This window comes from Haliaeetus leucocephalus, unplaced genomic scaffold (genome assembly GCF_000737465.1).
Source record: "Haliaeetus leucocephalus isolate CR32 unplaced genomic scaffold, Haliaeetus_leucocephalus-4.0 Scaffold866, whole genome shotgun sequence".
Classification (NCBI taxonomy): Eukaryota; Metazoa; Chordata; class Aves; order Accipitriformes; family Accipitridae; genus Haliaeetus; species Haliaeetus leucocephalus.
The window spans coordinates 2,334,337-2,352,693 of NW_010973302.1; positions in this window are offsets into that span (position 1 = coordinate 2,334,337).

The following is an 18,357-nucleotide window of genomic DNA, read 5'->3' on the forward strand; positions in this document are numbered from 1 at the left end:
AGTCTAGCCATGGATTGTGGTCGCTTACTGTACCCTTCCACCTTTCTTCCTCAAAAAGTTCACTCTGGCTTGTGATCTGGAAAAGCGTAATGCCCTGGTGTCCCAGGTGCTCAGCGAGTTCCTGTTCACTCTCTTGAATGAGTTTTTGCTGTTTCCAAAGTGTTTTGGGGACAAAATGTTCATCTCCAGGAGTTGCCACAAAAGATGACTATCTTCTGCTGTATGTTTACTTTCTTTCTTTGGCTAGTGCTCCCCGTATCTTTCATCAGCATACAATTGGCAATAGAACTCAATATCAGTAAGTGTTTCTGACAGTCCTGCCAGATGGTTTAATGTAATACTCCTCCAAAATACAGCTAACTTGCAGCTTTCCAGTGCCAACCTGTGCTCTTCCAAATGTCAGCTTCCCTGATATTTCAGCTTCTGAAAACAAGGAAACAAAACTGACGTAACGCAAATTTAATTACCTGATATACTGGAAAGGAGTTGTGATCTTCCCGCAGCCTTAATCTGTTCTCTCAGGACATGGCTCGGTTTGTGCTTTCACACCCATTGCTCTCCAGCCCCTGGACATAGCGGGAGCTGTGAGGAACAGAAGAAGCTGTTGCTGAATATGTATTTGGTGAGCAAAGTTACCTCCTGGGGCCGGTCTAGACAAAACACGGAACTTCACGTTTGCAATAATCTGATACGTTGTGATAAATGTCTTGGGCAGAGGCGGAAAGGAACGTCTGTTAAATTTGGCCGTGATGGTCAGAAATCAAACTGAATCCTACTGTCCCGTTCGCGGTGGGGGGGTTCCGAGGACAGGAAAGATGTGGTCTGACAGGGAGAAAGCAGCGTTGCACAAGTTGCTTTTAAAATGCTCTTTGTTCCTGTTGCTTTGTTGTTTTGTTGGTTAAAAAAATGCATTTTTTGTTCTTAACTCCTCTTTTGAAGAGGCACTAATGGAAATAATTATCTGTTGAAACTAATGCTCAAAGCACTCTTACCCGTGAGTATTTAGTTTGGTGTTTAGCTGCATGTTATTTCAGGAGGCAGCGATTTCCATCTGTGAGAGCACATGTTCCCTTTCATAGTGCCCACGAGGAGGAAGAGAAAATGAGCATTTCATGTCATTCATGGTGGATCTTTGCTTATAGGGAGTTAATACTGAACAAAGCTGAAAAAAATTCCCGGTGTAAGGGAATGCTGCATAAAGAAGGTAACTGATATCAAGGACTTTGACAGAAGAGTCTCTGAGTTGAGGAAGGTGTCTCTCCCCATACACGGTTTTAGCAAGTGACCCTCTGAGTTGTTCTCTTAACTTAAAAAAATGTTTAAAACTTTTCTCTAGGGTGGTGCCTGCTATGGCTCATGGGACTAAATAATCTTGACGTACCCTAGCGATTGCAATCACAAATCTGCTTGCCTTCCCTGCCCCGCACCAGCGTGTGTACGAGCTTGCCCTCATCAGAGGAGTGGTTTTGTGTTTCAGACAAGCTACAAAACCATTCAGCTATCTACAGAGAAACCCTGTGCTGAGGATCAGCATGGAAAAGCAGGAAACCTTGATTTAAATCATTATTTTTAATCCAGTTTTGCATTTATAGTTTGGGGTTTTTTTATTCCTTGAGTGCTTGATCCCTACACTGATTGAGACCCCTTAAGACATGTTGACTGCAACTAAAACCAAGAGCTGGGCTCAGTTTGGAACCTGTGCACGTGATAACCAGGAGAATATATATTTAAGTAGCTACAAAGCTTAATATTCTCATAATTAGGCTTACCATTTTCCACAGTAAAGTACAAAAATTAAACAGGGCTTTCTTATTAAATGGTTGATTTTTTTATTTTATTTTATTTTTTAAAACTAACTTGTGTCACATGGAATTTCCTGGGAATTGGGATGCAGTTAAAATACAGAAAAACTTGTTTAAATTAAACCACTTTAAACATGCTGGGGTTTATGTATAGGCAGAAACACAGATTTTATATGTATAGACAGAAACATGGAACAAGTTTATTCCTACATGTGTTGCTTTCAAAGCTGAATAAAAGCAAGTGTTTTGGAAAGCTAAGATCGAAACCAATTAAGTGTATTTGTACTTTGATGTGATAGGTCGTGGCCTCTGCTGCTTCGTATTGAGAATTGCACTAGGAAAATTGGTTTTCCCATTTCCTCAATTCTTCATGGATTTACTGAATGCAAATAAACTAGTGGAATATCATAGCAGTGAATAGCAACTCAATGGCTTTAAAACTTTTTCTATTCCAGTTTAGCAGTGCTTCTAATTTAACTGATGTGAGATTAATAAGTGATAATAAGTCCAGGCCTTTACGTCACTTTGTGAACTCGAGCTACTTGGACTCTCCTGGCAATATTTGAAGGCTGTTCCATGCTCAGTAGAAGTCTTGTGGATTGATCCATTTCGAAGTTTGTCTTTTTTCCTTTTTTTATTTTCTTTTTTCCCACATTTCAGGGGGAGTTTGTTCACAGAGGCTCAGTCCCTGTTCTCACATCTCTTTGCACTGGCCAGCCTCATCTCATTCATTCCTGCTGATGCAGCTTCTCTTGCCATGTGCTGAGCACCAGCATTTTGATTATGAACTAATGTTTTATGTTTGGTATTTATGCAGCAGCTGAGAAACCTAAATAATTAAATTTCCCTGTGGCCCGAGCAGGCCAGGAGGCAGACGAGCTTCTTCATAGACGTGAGCTGTGCTGGCTTAAAAGATTTGCTGGCGTAATGGTTGCTACCTGTATGCTTGTTCCTTAATAGAAGCGGCAGCGCTAATCATTAATAATTCAGCTGTGGCTCAGCAAATCAGATTAACCTTTGGGAACACACTGAGGCTGCTTTTCTGTGCAGCCTTCATTTTCAAAGTGGAAAATGATTCATTCAGCGCAGGGAAGAGACCTGCAACTTGCTTCTGGATGGTTCTTTTGGGGGAGATGGCTGCAAGTAAGTGTGACTTAAAGTCAGGTGTTGTGCGAGTCTGAGATTTATTCAAACTATTCAAATGTTTGGTTTTAATAATCCATATTTTCCTATTTGTTTTAATAGTCTGGGTTTTTATGTGATACTTTCAGCCGTGCCACAGCACCTCTGCCTTGAGCTGCGCGGGGATGTCGGGAAGACTTGCAGAGTTGCTGTAATTGCGCGATACCTGCTATAGGAGCATACGGGTGTTAAATCTCTGTCCAATTTCTCGTTGCTTACATCTCACCTTGGTCTTTCTGAGAGACCTCATCTCTGGGCATCCCTTTCTTCTCTTCTCAGTTACAGCTAGATGCAATGAATTATGCAGAAGTTCAAGGTGCTGGGTTGGTGAATTCTGTTTAAAAGCAGATTTGTAGGCAACCCTGCTTCCCTAGCTCATGCACCTAACACTGCCTCATCACCTCCTCATGCCATGTCCTGGGGTGATGACAGAGAGAGATATCCATGGCAAGGAGAAATCGGGGGCAGGCTGGGAATGAGCTGGCCAGCAGCGGTATGGCAGAGGAGACCTGATGATCACAGTGGAGCACAGATTAAAGTGGGAATCAATTCATGTGGCTATTGCAAAGCAAGCCAATAAATATATGTAAAAACTAGGTTTACCAAATGGGAATTCTATGTTAGAAATGGAAAGCAGTCCGTCAACCTACTAATTAGAATCACAGAATGGTTGGGTTGGAAGGGACCATTAAAGGTCACCTAGTCCAACCCCCCTGCCATGAGCAGGGACATCTTCCACTAGATCAGGTTGCTCAGAGCCCCGTCCAACCTGACCTGGAATGTTCCCAGGGATGGGGCATCTCCCACCTTTCTGGGCAACCTGTGCTGGTGTTTCACCACCCTCATTGTAAACCATTTCTTCCTTATATCTAGTCTAGATCTCCCCTCTTTTAGTTTAAAACCATTACCCCTTGTCCTATTGCTACAGGCCCTTGTAAAAAGTCCTCCAGCTTTCTTGCTGGTGGGGACTCAGCTTGGACTCTGTGAGGTTCTGGTTGCCTCTTAGGACAAATTAAAGAGAAGCCAGAAGATGGAAGTGAGGATTGCTAAAAAGGTTTGATGTAAGGGAAGAGAAAGGAATTGGGGTTACTTAATGTAGAAAGATGATTCAAGGGGAGACAACACTGTTTGAAGAAGTTGTTATGCTGACCCCGCTGTGGGATAGATGGTCTGGGGTGAGAGGAGGGACAAGAAGAATAAACTGAAGCCACCCCTGGGGATTTCCAACCTTGGTGTTTGCAGAGCCCAAAACCTTGTAGTGAAGCTGTGGGCCCTTATTGGTAGGTTCAGGTTTACCGCCATGGAGCTTAAGGATGATAAAACATGGGAAGGTGCTATGGAGGGGTGATGCACAACCACTGGAGGCTGTTGGCCACGGTCTAGGTTGCACCAGGCCTGGACCAAGACCTCGGAGGAATCATCATCCATCCTCTCAGTCCTGTAATCTCAAAATCTGCTAGTTCAGGCTAATTCTTGCTTGAATGGGCTTGTTCCTCCCTTGTAGTGGCAGTGACTGTCCAGCCATCCTGCCCTTCCCTCTGCAAGATCTCAGGAATAGTTGCAAAGGGAGAAAAAGACCTGTTAACCTTTAGCGTCTGTCTCTTCTCTGTGTAATCCAGTTGGTGTTTGTCTTGATGGTGATAATTACTCAGAAGTATGTAATTGCAAGACAAATGTTTAATTAAGAGCAGGTTTATCGCTAGTCTCTTGTCTGCTTCCATCTGGAAAGAGTGTGGTTGTGTCGGTCGTCTTGGCAGCCTGGATCGAGGGTCTGACGGCCTGATTCTGTACCCTCACAAAAAAGTAAGGAAATAAATTAAAATTTGAATGGGACCCTTCGTTCCCTGCTGCTGCCATGGGAGCTTCTAATTTCTAAATAATACTTTGCCCAAGATCCACACTTTCTGATTACCCCCACTATGGATAAACCAGGTTTGCCTTCAAATGAATCCATAATTTGGGATGGTGTCCTCTACTCGGTCAGAGCTCCAGGTGTCTTATAAGGAAAACTGCTCTTCTAGCTCATGCAGTTATTTGCCTCCAGATGAGCTTAAACCAAAATTACGTTTTCTAGCTCTTTAGCTGCATCCAGTAATGTATTCCTGCAATATCCTAGAATTTAGAAGGCTTTCAAAAGCCAAAAAAACTTACACAGGGTGTAAAGGCTCCTCATTTAAACATCTCTGAATAAATAGGCTGTAAATTATCAGCCTGTGCTACCTCCTGGGAAGACTCAACAAAGTGAAGGTGGCCCATAACCTGACTGCATGGCAAATTAGCATTAAAAGTATTCCTCCTCTTATCGCTCTCAGGTGCTGTAGGTGTCTGGGGCAGAGCCACTTCCCTGCTTTACAATAACTGCAGCAAGCATCAGCTGCTGAAGTGGTTTAAATATGTTTTCCCTTTGGGAAATCACACTGATCTTAATAGGGTTATTTAATTAAATAATGTGCTGACTGTTACAAGCTGGAAATATGTTGATTTTTGTGTTTATTCTTTGCAGCAGTGTTTCCTTCTGGTTGTTGCTCAGTTGCTTAAGGAGAGAAAGGCTCAGGATTGCTCCCCACTGGGAGATGGCCCTGGGACCCCGCACGCGGGCTACATGTGGGAGGATGTGATATATGGGAATGTATATATGAGCAGCTGGAGAAGTGCTGACCCTACAGCTGAGCTGTTGTAGGGTCTCATTGCAGGGTACACCCCGAACCTGGCACTGGGGCTCTCCTGGTGAACCAGCCCCACTGAGCTCCTTGCTTCTCCCCTCCCAGCAACTGGGAAATTTGGAAATTGCTGGAGTTTCAGTGTTTCTTTCCCCTGCTGATAATGAAGTGGGTAATTAGGCAGAATGGCGGCAATTTCACTGATTCTTTAAAGCCCCATGAATGTAAAAAACAGCCTGTTTTTCCCCATGCTGGTGCATCCTGGCTGTGAACCCCCCGCTCTCGCTCAGCAGCACTGAGTGTGAATAATCCAGCAGCCGAATGCTGGTGCTTTGGGGCTGGGAGATGCCATGGCAACATCTCAGGCAGGAGCTGGTTGGGTATGAATGTATATGCACACACCAATTAAAATTTAAACAGCCTTCGATGTGGAAAGCGAGCCAAGCCTGTGGGGCGGGACCTGTGGTTTATTAATAAAGTATAAGAGCATCGAAGGGATGTCTCTGTGCTGGTGGGTGCCTGGGGACGCGCTGGCTCCAGGGATCCTCTATCCCTGCCTGGTCCTGCAACCGCTTATCCCTCCCTCCTGGAGGGGTTTAGAGGTTTTGAGATACTTCAGCTCCTCCATCGCCTGCAGCAACATGCTCATGGGGTTTCCTACTGCTTTGGGATGGGCTGAGCTCTCTGTCAAGCACCTGAGTGTTTCCCACCTCCAACTTGTCACAAATGACTTGAAGTTATTAATATTTTGTGCTGTAACGCAAACCAGGAGGGGTTCTCTTGTGATTATGCCTTAATGTTGATGTCTGGAGTGGTTCCTAAGCATGGATTAGTAGTATTGTCCCTATTGTTCAAAAGGACATGAGGCATCAGGGCATTAAAGTAATTCCCAAGGCCACAGTGCAAGCTGACAGTTAAGATCACAGTGCAAGGAGTGTCATTCCTGGCCACCACCTCCCCGCACCCCCCACCTTTTGTCTTGCAAATCCCTTTCTGAGGAGCAATGCTTTTTGCTTGCTTTGACTTGCCAAGCTCCATGTTAAACCCACTTGGCTTCACCTTTGCCCCTTCGACTTGTGAAGTTGATATCTTTCCAACTTAACAGAAAGAAACCTCTCCCACTATCCAGCTTAAATCCAGCCATGGCTGAGAAAAACCTCTTGTCCTTGTGCCCACCCTTAGGAGCTGCTTGGTGCAAGCTCTGGCCCCGTGTTTCGCCCTCTTCTTTAAGCCGGTCCTGCTCTCCTTCCCTGTCCCGACATCTCCTCTGCTGGGAATGCTGCTGCCAGAAATTGGTAGGAATCTGCCTTCCCCTTTGTTCCATGGGGTTTGGTGACACCATTTGTGGGGCCAAACATTACAGACTCAGCTCATGGTTGTGGACACCAGGCTGAAAGTAGCGAATCTTCTACCAGCATTCATTCGATTACCAATGGTTTGCATCTTTTAATTTGGGTCCCTATCTGAGCATGTGGGATGTGCATTTTCTGTGATTCTGGGTTTTTCTCCATTTTCAGACACTTCTCCTGGTTATGGTTGACTGTGGCTTTGAGGTGTCTGTGCCCAGAAGCAGGGAAGAAATGGGAAACTTCACCGTCTCCGTGGCTTCCCACCTCTGAATCCTGTTCAGATGCTGCTGCAGGAGCCCTTCCCCACATGAAGCTATGTGCATCCGTGTTTCTCCCACCTGCACCTCAGATTTGCTCCCTTGCCTGTTTTTCTTCAGCCTTGTGCCCATATTATTTATTAACCGTGGGAAGCTCACCTGGAAACAGAGCGCGTAGGAGAGATGCTCTACAAAATAGTATCAAAAGCATCAGAAAACACAGCAAAACACCCTTTCGTTTAAAGCTGGAAACATGCTGTGCAGAGGTGGTGGGGAATGCAAAGCTGCTAGGCTTTGCAGAGCCAACTTTCAGAGCAGATCAAGCTTAAAACGCAGGTTTTTGAAGGATTTGTTCAGTTCACCGCTGCCACGAGGGTAGCACAGCTTTTTTGATGCCAGTTCCCATATTTCCCTTCATCTGCCTTCAGGTGGGATATCTTCATCCAGTCAAAGGTCCCAGTTTTTCAGCAGCGTGGGGAGAAGCCAGGCTGCCTTGCATGAAGAATGGGGAGCCCACGCAGGGAGATCTTCCTTTGGTGGCTGGGGAAGATATTTCCTATTTTTTCTAGCTCTACAAAATACCACTTCAAGGTACAAAAGAGCATGGAGGGAGGTGACAGAGGGACCATAAGATGGCTTGAGCAGCACCTCTTATCCTTTGCTTTCTGCTGGTTTTACCTCCTATCATCTAACTCTGGTGTGGGGCGATACAAAAGCTCTACCAAACTTCTCATCCCAAAAGCACCAGCAAGGGAACCGGCTGAAATGCTGGTTCTTCCCTGCACCTGTGTCCAGGGGACGATGCCTGGAAGGGGACCCAGGCCCTGGTGGCAGCGCGGGCTGCAGGGGGTGTTCTTGCAAAGGTGCTTCAGAGATGGTCAATCTTAACTTATTCCTGTTTTCTGAACTCAGGGGCAGGCAAGCGAATCCCCAACGACCAGAAAAAGGGTGCTTAGAAGTCTCCAGCCCAACCAGTTCATTTTCTTAACCGAGCTGATGGGATGCCCCATTACACCAAACTTTACCCAGGTCCAGCCACTGAAGGGTCTTTCTTGCTCAGTGTAGCCACCAAATCCTCCGTGCTCTGACTCAAAATCATGTCCTGGGCTTCCAGGCCCTCGACCCCTCCGGTTTTCTGGCTCGGTACACAGCAGCCATCAGAAATCTGGTCTGCATTTTCAAGAGACCTCTTCATTCTTCTAAAGCCTTGATTATTTTGCTTTGACTCTTCTTGCTGGGCCTAATATCACTTGAATGGCTCACTTATCTGAATTAGCTTGATTAATGACAGAGCCCAGACAGAAAGCTCCTCAGCCTGTTCAAGTCATCTTTTCCATGGAAACATTTATAGTCTTTTATTCTCTTTTGCTACAGCCAAGCCTTTGTCTCAGCTGTTAGGTGGGAGCACACAACCCACAAACACATAGACAATGGACAAATTGGCCACGGAGTTCCTCAGATGATGAGACAAACAAAATTTCCCTGGCTACAAACATCAAATTACAGATTAATCTGTTGCATGTATCTTAGAGGTCTCCTCTGAAATCCTGCAGCACCTTTCTCCTCCTCCACATGCCTTGTTGTCAACACGGGTGGACTTCAGCAACAGTAATGCCAAGGTTTGATGCTTGATGTTTTCTGTGCCTTCTGCAGGTTGTTCTGCCTTTTCAGCTGGGGTTTCCAGCTTTGTTTTTCTTTTTCGCTGTTGCAGCATGACCTTCAGCATTGCCTTCCCTGCAGCGTCCTGCCTCCCCTCCCCAGCCCGCGTCTGTGCCATGACAGGGCATGTTTCCAGAAGATGTCTTGGTGATCCAACTGGCTCTTCAGTGGAGGAAAGGAGTTAAAATGAACTGGCTTGACTCTACATGCTGGTGGTAAATGTCATTCAGATGGAAGTTTTCAGTCCAGATCATGCGAAAAAAAGGCCGTGCCTTGCTTGGGGGCTGCAGAAGTGACAGGTCATGCACTTGGGTTGAGGTGCACCTCTGGATGTGTGGATGGAGCTGGGGCCACCTTGAGCTTCCAAGATGAGACTTCAAGCAGAGGCTAGCAGGTGGAAGGGGCAGCTGATCCAGAGTTTCTTTAGGTTTGAGTGAAACCCACTCCTGGCCTCTGAGCTCACACCAGCTGTCGCAGAAAGGAAGCTGGAGGACTGAAGTCGTCCAGGTGGGTGTGAGGAGCAGGGCTGGTGAATGCTAGAGCACAGATTTCTAGAGCTGCTGCTGGAGCTGGGATGGAGGCTGGGCACAAGGAGCTGCGTGCACACTGCTGCGCTTCACCCCACGCCTCAGGAAAGAGAAATTGCCCTAGAAAATTGTCTCCTTTTTTACGATAAGTAACGCTGTTGTTTTTTCACCCGGTGCTAACAGAGGAGGATGTTGATTTTTCTCCACCCAGCCATCTGTTAGGGAATTATTCTACAAGGGAGCCACACGAATCCTCCTCAGGGCCACCGTGAGGCCCAGAGCAGGTTTTGCCTCTGGTCTGGCAGAGGTCGAGCATCATCTGCTACCGCTACCCTGCCTGGGCTCCACCTGCCATCAAAGGACTTGCTTCTGTAGAAGCTGTCTGGCAGTTGGAGTCTTCTCCAGTCTGAAGACATGGGTTGGCACTGGTGGCCCAGCTGGTTATTCTGGTTTTGTTCTTCAGCTGGAAATGTATTCCCCACCTTGCAAGCTTGGGAGGACCACGAAGGTCAAATCAGCACTGGAAAAGCCTTCAGGGCTCTGCATGGCCGTGTGAGCCAGGGCTGATGCTTCCTTCAATTCACATAAAAGCAGCCCTGGCTGATCCAGACCCTTTCCTGGTGATGAACAACAGTGTGCATCACAAAAGAGATGTCCAGGTGAAATCACATAGTTCTTGCCTTTTCTTGGGAACCGCTAAGAGGAAAAACATGGGCGTGGGAGCCACAGGCTGAGGGGTGAGCCCTAAGCTCTGCTTTCCACCCCGGCACAGCAAAACCTTTGCCTGCAGCCACCTAAGAAAGGAAAGGATGGGAGAAACAATCCACATGTCCCCACCGGCAACTGCCAATGTCCCATGCAGCAGTGGCATTCCCGGGATGACCTGCTGGTCAGTGAGGACACACAAGGCTTGCTGGCTAATTCTAGGCACAAAAGCAGCATCTGAAGCCCACCGGCAGAAGGCAGTGGGGAGATGAGTGCAGGGGGAGTGAGGAGTTGCCTCCCCGTCCCTTTTGGACAACTCCAGTAAAAACCAACTCCAGGGAACTGGGAGGAAGCATATGATGGGGACAGCTGGGGAGCCTTGGCTATCCTGCCCTGCCCCATGGACCATGCCTGATTTGGGGGTTTAAGCCCTGTCTGCACACCTCCAGTGGCAGCCGGGGCTTGCCAGACTTGTCCAGCACCATATGGCCGGAGAAGACCTGGCTGGTGGGGAAGATCAAGCTCACAGCTCTGTCACCATTAACACCTCATTGGCAGCCAAATTATCCCGCTCTGCTGGTGACCTGGAGCCTGTGATGCCAGGTCACGGTGCCACCGGCTGCCATGTGCCAGCAAGCTGCAGGATTGCTTCCTACATCCCGTCCTCGGGCTGCCCACGGGCTGTTGCTGGAGGCACACTGAAATCTGGAGTATTGCAGCTGGTGTGTGATAACGCGGGTGCTGTCAGAGGGAAGGTTTAAGCAATCTTGGGCTAAACGGGTGTCTTAAGAGCTATTCTTCCCCAAACACCCATGCTGCTGTCATAAGCACATCAGACACAGGGTGGTTTGCATCTTCTCTGCTCAGGATGGAAGAGAGCAGCTCTGCATTGCTGCCAACCTTGCCCTGCTGAACTCCCAGCTAAGAGCCTCTAGAAAAGGCATAGTAATATTAATTAAAAGTTCATTTCCCAAACTACCTTGGGCATTATCTCAAATGTGGTCCCCATGTGGCATCCAGATGCTGCTCCCAGCCGAACTGTGTTGGGCTGGGAGACTTCTCTGCAGGGAGGTCATTGTCAGTGTCTGCTCCTTGACCCCTTTGTATTCCCAGCTTTGGAGGGTTTGGGGTTGAGTTGTAAATTCACGTTGACCCCCTGTTAAAAGGCTAACACGGCTAAATACTGCTTGCCTTCAGTATGTCACGGGATCTGAGAGGTTGGGAGGTTGGACAGTTTGCATCACTTCCAAAACACCCTTTTTAAGCTTAAAAACACTATTTACAATTAAAAGAGCAATGCATGGAAATGGCCAGTCTTGGGGGGGGGGGGGGGAATATCTTGCTGTGCACTTGGCATCGGTTATTTCTCACGTTGAAATATTCCCCAGACACTGGATCTAAAACACAAAGGGCTGGATGATGCCTCAGCTGGGTTGTTCTCGGAGGAGATAGCATCTCCTGGCGCAGACAGCGCAGCTTTCCCAAACCAGGCTGCTTAAGGTCATTTGAGAGCTTCGCTTGCACATGTTCAAACAGCTCCTTCATTATCATCCATCAATCCCTCCGTCCTCGCCCAGTCCCTCGGATACCCACTGCGGCTGGTGCAAAGCCATCCCACTTAATTGGGACCTCAGGGAAGCTGTTCCCATTCTGAAGCCTGCTCTGCTTTAATTAATGGATAAAATAATCTATGAATAAGAAGACCTTGACTAACTGCCATTTTTATTTCCCTTCTGCTTCCCATGCTTCTCCCAGGTAATTTGGAGCAATGCTTTGTGAAGGTCCATGCAAAAGATAACTTGGCTGCTTGTTTTCTGCAGGCTCAGTCCTGCAAACGAGCAGGAATGCAAATGCTGGGAGCTGGTAAAACACTTAAATACCCATGTGAGCAGGTGAGTTGGTTTTGGGGTAGCTCCTTTGTTAAAGCTAAGCATGGATCCAAGTACTGCAAGGGATTTGCCCTGAAGGGTGGGGAAATGGCAGTTTTGAGGTTATGCTGTTTAATGTGGGCATCGTCTGCATTTGACATGCTGGGGACAGCCATGGCAAAAGAAAGGCATTGGCTTTTAGAAAGAAAAACACAAGTTTTAAAATAATTCTGTTGGTTTTCTTTCTTGTGGCTGGATTTCTGTTATGGGTACAAAATGGTTACTGCAATCAGGAATGCAGCTGATCTGGGTACCAGTATTCAAAATTGCCTGCAGCACCACAGACCCTGTGTGGTGCCTTCCAGCTGTGCCTGGGCTCCTCTCGCCCATCGTGGCTTCAGTAGTCACGGCTAAACCAGCAACACCGGGGGGTATGGGCAGGCAGAGACTGTGCTTTTAATTAGAACCTTTATTAATGATCGAGATGCCAGGATGAATGGCTTGTGTGGTAAGCAGGTAAGCGGCGAAGGATGCTGGGCAGGGAAAGGGAGGTGATGCTGTGGTATGCGGGAGCTTCTTCTGCTCGGGCACATTGGTGCCAGTGCTAATTGCTCACAACAAACTGACTCTGGGGTGGGAGAGAAACTGGGAAGCACCATGGCAAAGTTTGGGCTCTCATTCCCGAGGATTTACAAAGGTAAAATGCCTACGACATGAGAGAGACTTCATCTGTTTTCTTTGCTTTGGCAGTTTTAGGTCAGTTTAATAAGACAGAATCAAAAAGGAAACCTTCAAGAAAGTTGATGCCAAATTGATGACAGTTTGGGAAATCAGAAGCTTTGCTCTCAACTAGTTTTGTTGCCAGTGAGATGGCAAGAGCAGGCTGGGATCCCTCGCAGCCAGGGAGCGGCAGCAGTCGCTGCCCTCACCCTAGTTTGGTGGGTGGGTGCTCTGACACCAGTGATAAATCAAATGTGGTGTGGGTAGATGGAGGAAGAAGTGAATAAACAGTGTTATTTCAGGATGCAGGGAGGGTGCCGAGGCCTGGGTGCAGCTGTGCCGGCGTGGGGACAGGGAGGAAAAGCAGCAGGGACAGGCTCTGCGGGCACAAGGCAGTGAACAAGCATTTGCAATAAATAGAAAGTAAATGGGTTGTGCTGCTGACACTGCTTTCATTACATGGGCTCATCCCCAGGAGCTCAACATCTGGGCATCACATCTGCTCAGCCACTCGATTATTCTTCGAACTGGCCGCTCCACACTGTCCTCTGCCACGTTATCTAGCCTGGGATTCAGTGTGGCTCTGAAGTATCTCAGACCCTTCCTCCTCCATTTAATTCTCCATTCCTCATGGAGCACTCAAGGAGCTGGCAGGGGCCGGGGGTAATACTTCACTTGTGCCTGATAGACCTTGTACTCTGACATTTCCTCCTTTGAAGCATTCCTGTTTTGAAGAGGCAGACTGTTATGAGCTGTTTCCTTAGTGGACAACTCACCAGTGTCTCTTGGCTGATGTTCTGGTGTCCAGCAATGGTCTGTGCCCAAAGCCAGGGTCTCGCTGCCGCTGCGGGCAGGGCGAGGTGGGCAAACAGGCAGCTCTGCGCACAGCCAGCTTTGCTACGCAAGAGTAAAGCTGAGCCAGGGCTGCAGCAGCGGCTTGTTCCTTCTAAGAGATATAAACTCAAACCCTTAACCTGTCTTTGGTGTTTTAAAGGTAGGGAAGAAAGAGGAAGGTGTGATGCCTGTGCCAAAGAGCTTGTGTTCATGGTTTTGCTGTCCTCTGTTGTAGTGGGAAGGGCACTGTGCACTGACGGTGGTGTTGGACCATCACAACGTGATGGGTGCAGGCAGCCGCTGCAAGGTGAGCAGTGCAGAGGGCTGTTCACTCCACCACCATGTCCCCACCAGCCAGGACTTACCTGCTCAGCTGCTTTGTAGACACCAACATTTAAGTATCTATTTGATTTATAACACTTTGGGGAGAAAACAGAGCGCACATGGAGGGGCGAACAGCACGTGTGGCGACTTAGAGTGGTTTAAATTCCCCAGCTTGACACTCGCAGCACTTTCCTGTCCTGCTGTTTTTAATGTCCACTTTATTTTTGTACATTAATACTACTCTGGGGCAACTGATCACACATTACTGTCTTGCATCCCCCTGGGGAATTCATCTTTTCCTGATGGCATCGGTGCAATTGCAGAGTAATTTCAGTGGAGCTGCCATGGCTAATGCAGTTGGGCTGCGCTCGAGCAGTGCCTTACTGTGTTTATACCATCACCAAAGCACATCCGATGAGCTGCACCAGAGCTCTAAGCAGGGAAAAAAAAGCATATGCATTATTAAATGGCTTTTTTTTTTTCTTGTACCAAGCCCAACTAGTGTGTGCTGCACTGAACCTAGAAATATAAACTGACCTTTATGAAGGCAAACTTAGTTTGAATAGGAAACATGGACGTGGGAGAATAGCTCTGGCCCAGCCATTAATCAGCCTCTCTTTTTTTGGTATTTTTGTGCGTCCTTTTTCTGCATGAAAGGTTAGGAGGTCAAAGAGCTTTTTAAATATTTTATATTGTCCTTTTCTCTTTTCAGCCTCTGTTTAGAGAGCTATTCACTTCGTACAGTTTGGGGTTGAGACGATGGCTAAGGCAAGTGCTGTGCCCAGCTCTCTGGGTAGCTCCATGTGGCTGCTCAGCTGGGGTGAAACCCCGGGGGTTTGGGTTCATCCCCCCTGGTTGGGCAGACAAAGTGGCACCTTGGGTGAGAAGCAGAAGGGAGACAGTCTCGCAGGGGTGTTTGCTACCCCGGGATCTGTACGGAGCCTGTCCAGACGAGCGCTCCACTAATTATCTCAGTCTCCCAAGAAGAGGGTCCAGCCTGGACAAGGTTATTCTCCTACCCGTGGCCCCGTAGCACCCGCAGCTCCCCTTGCTCTGCTGCTCCAGTTGCGTGCTTCTCCCAGAAAGCTGGGATTTGTTTACTATGCACCAATTTATTTTATTTTCAGTTTAAAATACAAAAAGTACGTGGGTTATAGCAACATAATTTGCAGCCTGCTGATTAATAATACAGCTGACGGAATGAAATTGGGCTGCAAGCTCAAAGTGCTGAGGAAAGCTAAAATTTGGTGAGCAGCATGTACATGTGGGGTAGGCAGCCTGCAGCCTGGAGAGGAGACTGCCTAGGCAAGAAACACTGTTTTGTTTTTTGCTGCCTCACACAGGAAACCCGATTCTGTTAAATCCCCTTCCCCCACCCCACCATACAACCTTCCATCCCTGGAGATGATCAAGACTCAACTGGAAAACTCTGTGAGGAACCTGATCCGAGGAATTGGGCTCCAAGTGGCAGGGGGCTGGACTAGGTGACTCCAGAGGTCCCTTCCCACATAAATTGTCCTGTGGTTCCTCACAAGCACATGAAAGCAATTTTAAGATGGGAAATTCTTATAACCCAGAGCAATTCCTAACAGTATTCCCCATCTGCATAGAGAAAAGTAGAGAAAAGGCAACCTATCAAGTGTTAATAAAAGCATGATTTTTTTTTTTCATGGGTTCTGAGATGCCCCCAAAGCCCAGCAGCCAGCCAGTCTTAGCACCTCTGGAACTACGGCCACTTTTTCACCGGTTCTTCATTTTATGGAATTTGTCATGAAAAAAGAGTCTTTATTCTCTGCCTGTTGTGTATGGGCCTGTGAAAGCGTTAACGATTCATCCCAGGGCGTGCTACTGCAGGTCACTAATAGACAGGGCAACTACCGATGTTTTGCACCCTCTTCCAAGGGCTGATAAAACATCGGGGATATGTCTGGAAAAGGCGGCGTTACGTGTCAAAAAGGATGTGCTGAATCTACTGTATCCAGTGGGAAACAATGGCACCAGGCTGACTTGTATCACTTCACTGACGTCACCGAGTTCAGATCTGGCTGGGGATTTCTGAAAGTCATTAGTGCTGTAGACACTCAGCTCCTGTTTATTTTGGTAGCTAACAATTTAACTTCCTAAATATGTTGGATAAGTCCTGTAACTGGAGACAGAATAATATTATGCAAGACAAATATTTTGCAGTGGGTGTAACGGCATCATTATGCAACTGGGGTGAAATCTACACCCGGACAGGGTGTAAGTCCCCCAGTATAGTCTGAATGTCACCCCTGTGGGTTTCTGCTTCTTTGCCTGTGGAAGGGGTGAATTTCAGGCTCCGAATAAAATGCTGCACATGCTGTGATTAGACAATAAAAATGCCCCCTCTCTCAATGAAAATAAGTGCTGGAAAAGGAGATAGCAGAGAAAAGCACCCTCTTCCTAAAGGTATCCGATAGTCCAAGCCTGCAGCGGGAAGGCTGAATTGCTGGGTTTCAGGCTGGACTAATGCTACGCCTTTCTGCATTTACTTCACCTGTGCTTTCGGCTGTCTCACACAGGGAAGGGAGAGAGCCTGGATTAAAAACCACATTATGGCAGGGTGGAAGAAAAGAGATTCTTATAGCTCCCATTATTGGCACATGCTTCAGGCAACAGCGCTGCCTGCTTTGATCAAGTGCGCCGGGTCCCTCCTCACCAATCACGGGGAAATTGATGTAAACACTCCGGCAGGTTTTTGAGAGCTTTGCTTCTGCCCGCTTAGAAAGAAACACAATTCCTTGTGCATGAAGATGCAGCACAGGACCATGATTATCTATTCAGGCCCCATAGTGTTTAATTAAGTCGCTTATCATGTTATCATCCTGTCTTTCTTCATCCTGCTTGTAAAGACGCACCCTTGCACCCACCTCACGCTGGAGAGCAGCAGCTCCTCTGTGTGTGTTTGTGTGTGTGTAACAGCACCATTACACACCCACAGGTGCCAAAACCTGCAATTTATGGCATACAGTTTGAGTTGCACCAACACCGTGTACCGTAAATATGGTATTTCCGTTCATTACGCTTGTTAGCTTCATGATGATGATGAGCTAACTATAGCCGCCTGGAGTTACTGCTGTTTAATCACCCCATTTGAACGGAGGCCCCTTTATCTCGTTAGTGTTTTATCTCGTTAGTCTCTCGTTTGAGAACATATTTGCCCAAACACCCCAATTTTCCCCCATCAAGCTCTTCCCAGGAGGGCCCCAGGACGCCCTTCGCTCTCCCTGGCTGGGTGTTTGTCAGCTGTGTCAGCCAGGGGAATAACCTCCACACTGGGCTTTGAAAGGCACTGGGAAGCGGCACCTAAGCTCACAGTGATGTGGGGCACACGACATCAGCTTCCCTGGGAGGTTTTAACAATAACTGTTAATGCTCCTATTCCTCTTTCTTCTGATTTTTTCCCCTTGCATTCACAGGCATAAGCACCAATTCAATACCTTCCTGCTCACAGGGTAACCGGACAGGAACGTTCATTTTAATCTTAGCCAGTGAAACAGCAGAGTGGTCTTGTTACAGATTACTGTACCACCAAAAATTGTTTATACACCTTCATTTCCTCCTGTGTAATTCCCTGAGAGTTCAATTTACTGGACCATTTTCTCTTTCAGTTTTTCTCACCGTTTCCCCTGCGGAAGACAGGGGAGGCTCGGTTCCTCCAGCTCTAACAAAGCGGCACGCTTGTCTGGAGGGGATCAATAACTATCGAACTATCGTGCTTCCTCCACTTAGACTGTTGAAGCAGCTTCCTTTAATTGTTCTTTCACACTGCAAATACAGCGTACAGTGAATTTTTTTCCATTAAGGCTGCACAGCGGGTCATGCCACCCGGGGGTGGAAAGACCACAGCTACCCCACCTGTAATAGCCCTCAGCCCCTTGGGGCACTACCCAAAATCCATTACACCTTTTTCCTCGGGAAAAGCCCGGCTTCACCGGGGACAGACAGGAGGACGCTGCCATGTTCCAGGGCTCCCTGGGGCCAAAGCAGGCTCCGGCGTGGCTCACGGGCTGCTGGGACGCTGGCTTGGTGCAGACCTGGAAACCCACACGTTAATACCGGTAAACAAAATACACCTTGGCTACAATGGAGGGGGGAAAGGGCAGAAAGCCCAGCCTGGGTTGTCTCCACGTTCAGAGTGAGGCTTCACCTCAGTCTCCCTGCCCCTGCTGTGAGGGACACCCTGAGGGCGGGGGGCCAGGAGGGATCCCCCCTCGGGGGTTCCTCACAGGGACTATGGCGGGGAACCCAATCCCCTCAGGCAGCTCCTCACAGGGACTATGGCGGGAACCCAAACCCCTCAGGCAGCTCCTCACAGGGGCTGGCCGGCGGCAGGGGGGGGACAGGACACACACCGGAGCCGTTCAGGCGGCTCCTCCCGGGGACGGCGGGGGGGACACCGGATCCCCTCAGGCGGCCGCTCCCGGGGACGGCGAGGGTTAGCCGGGG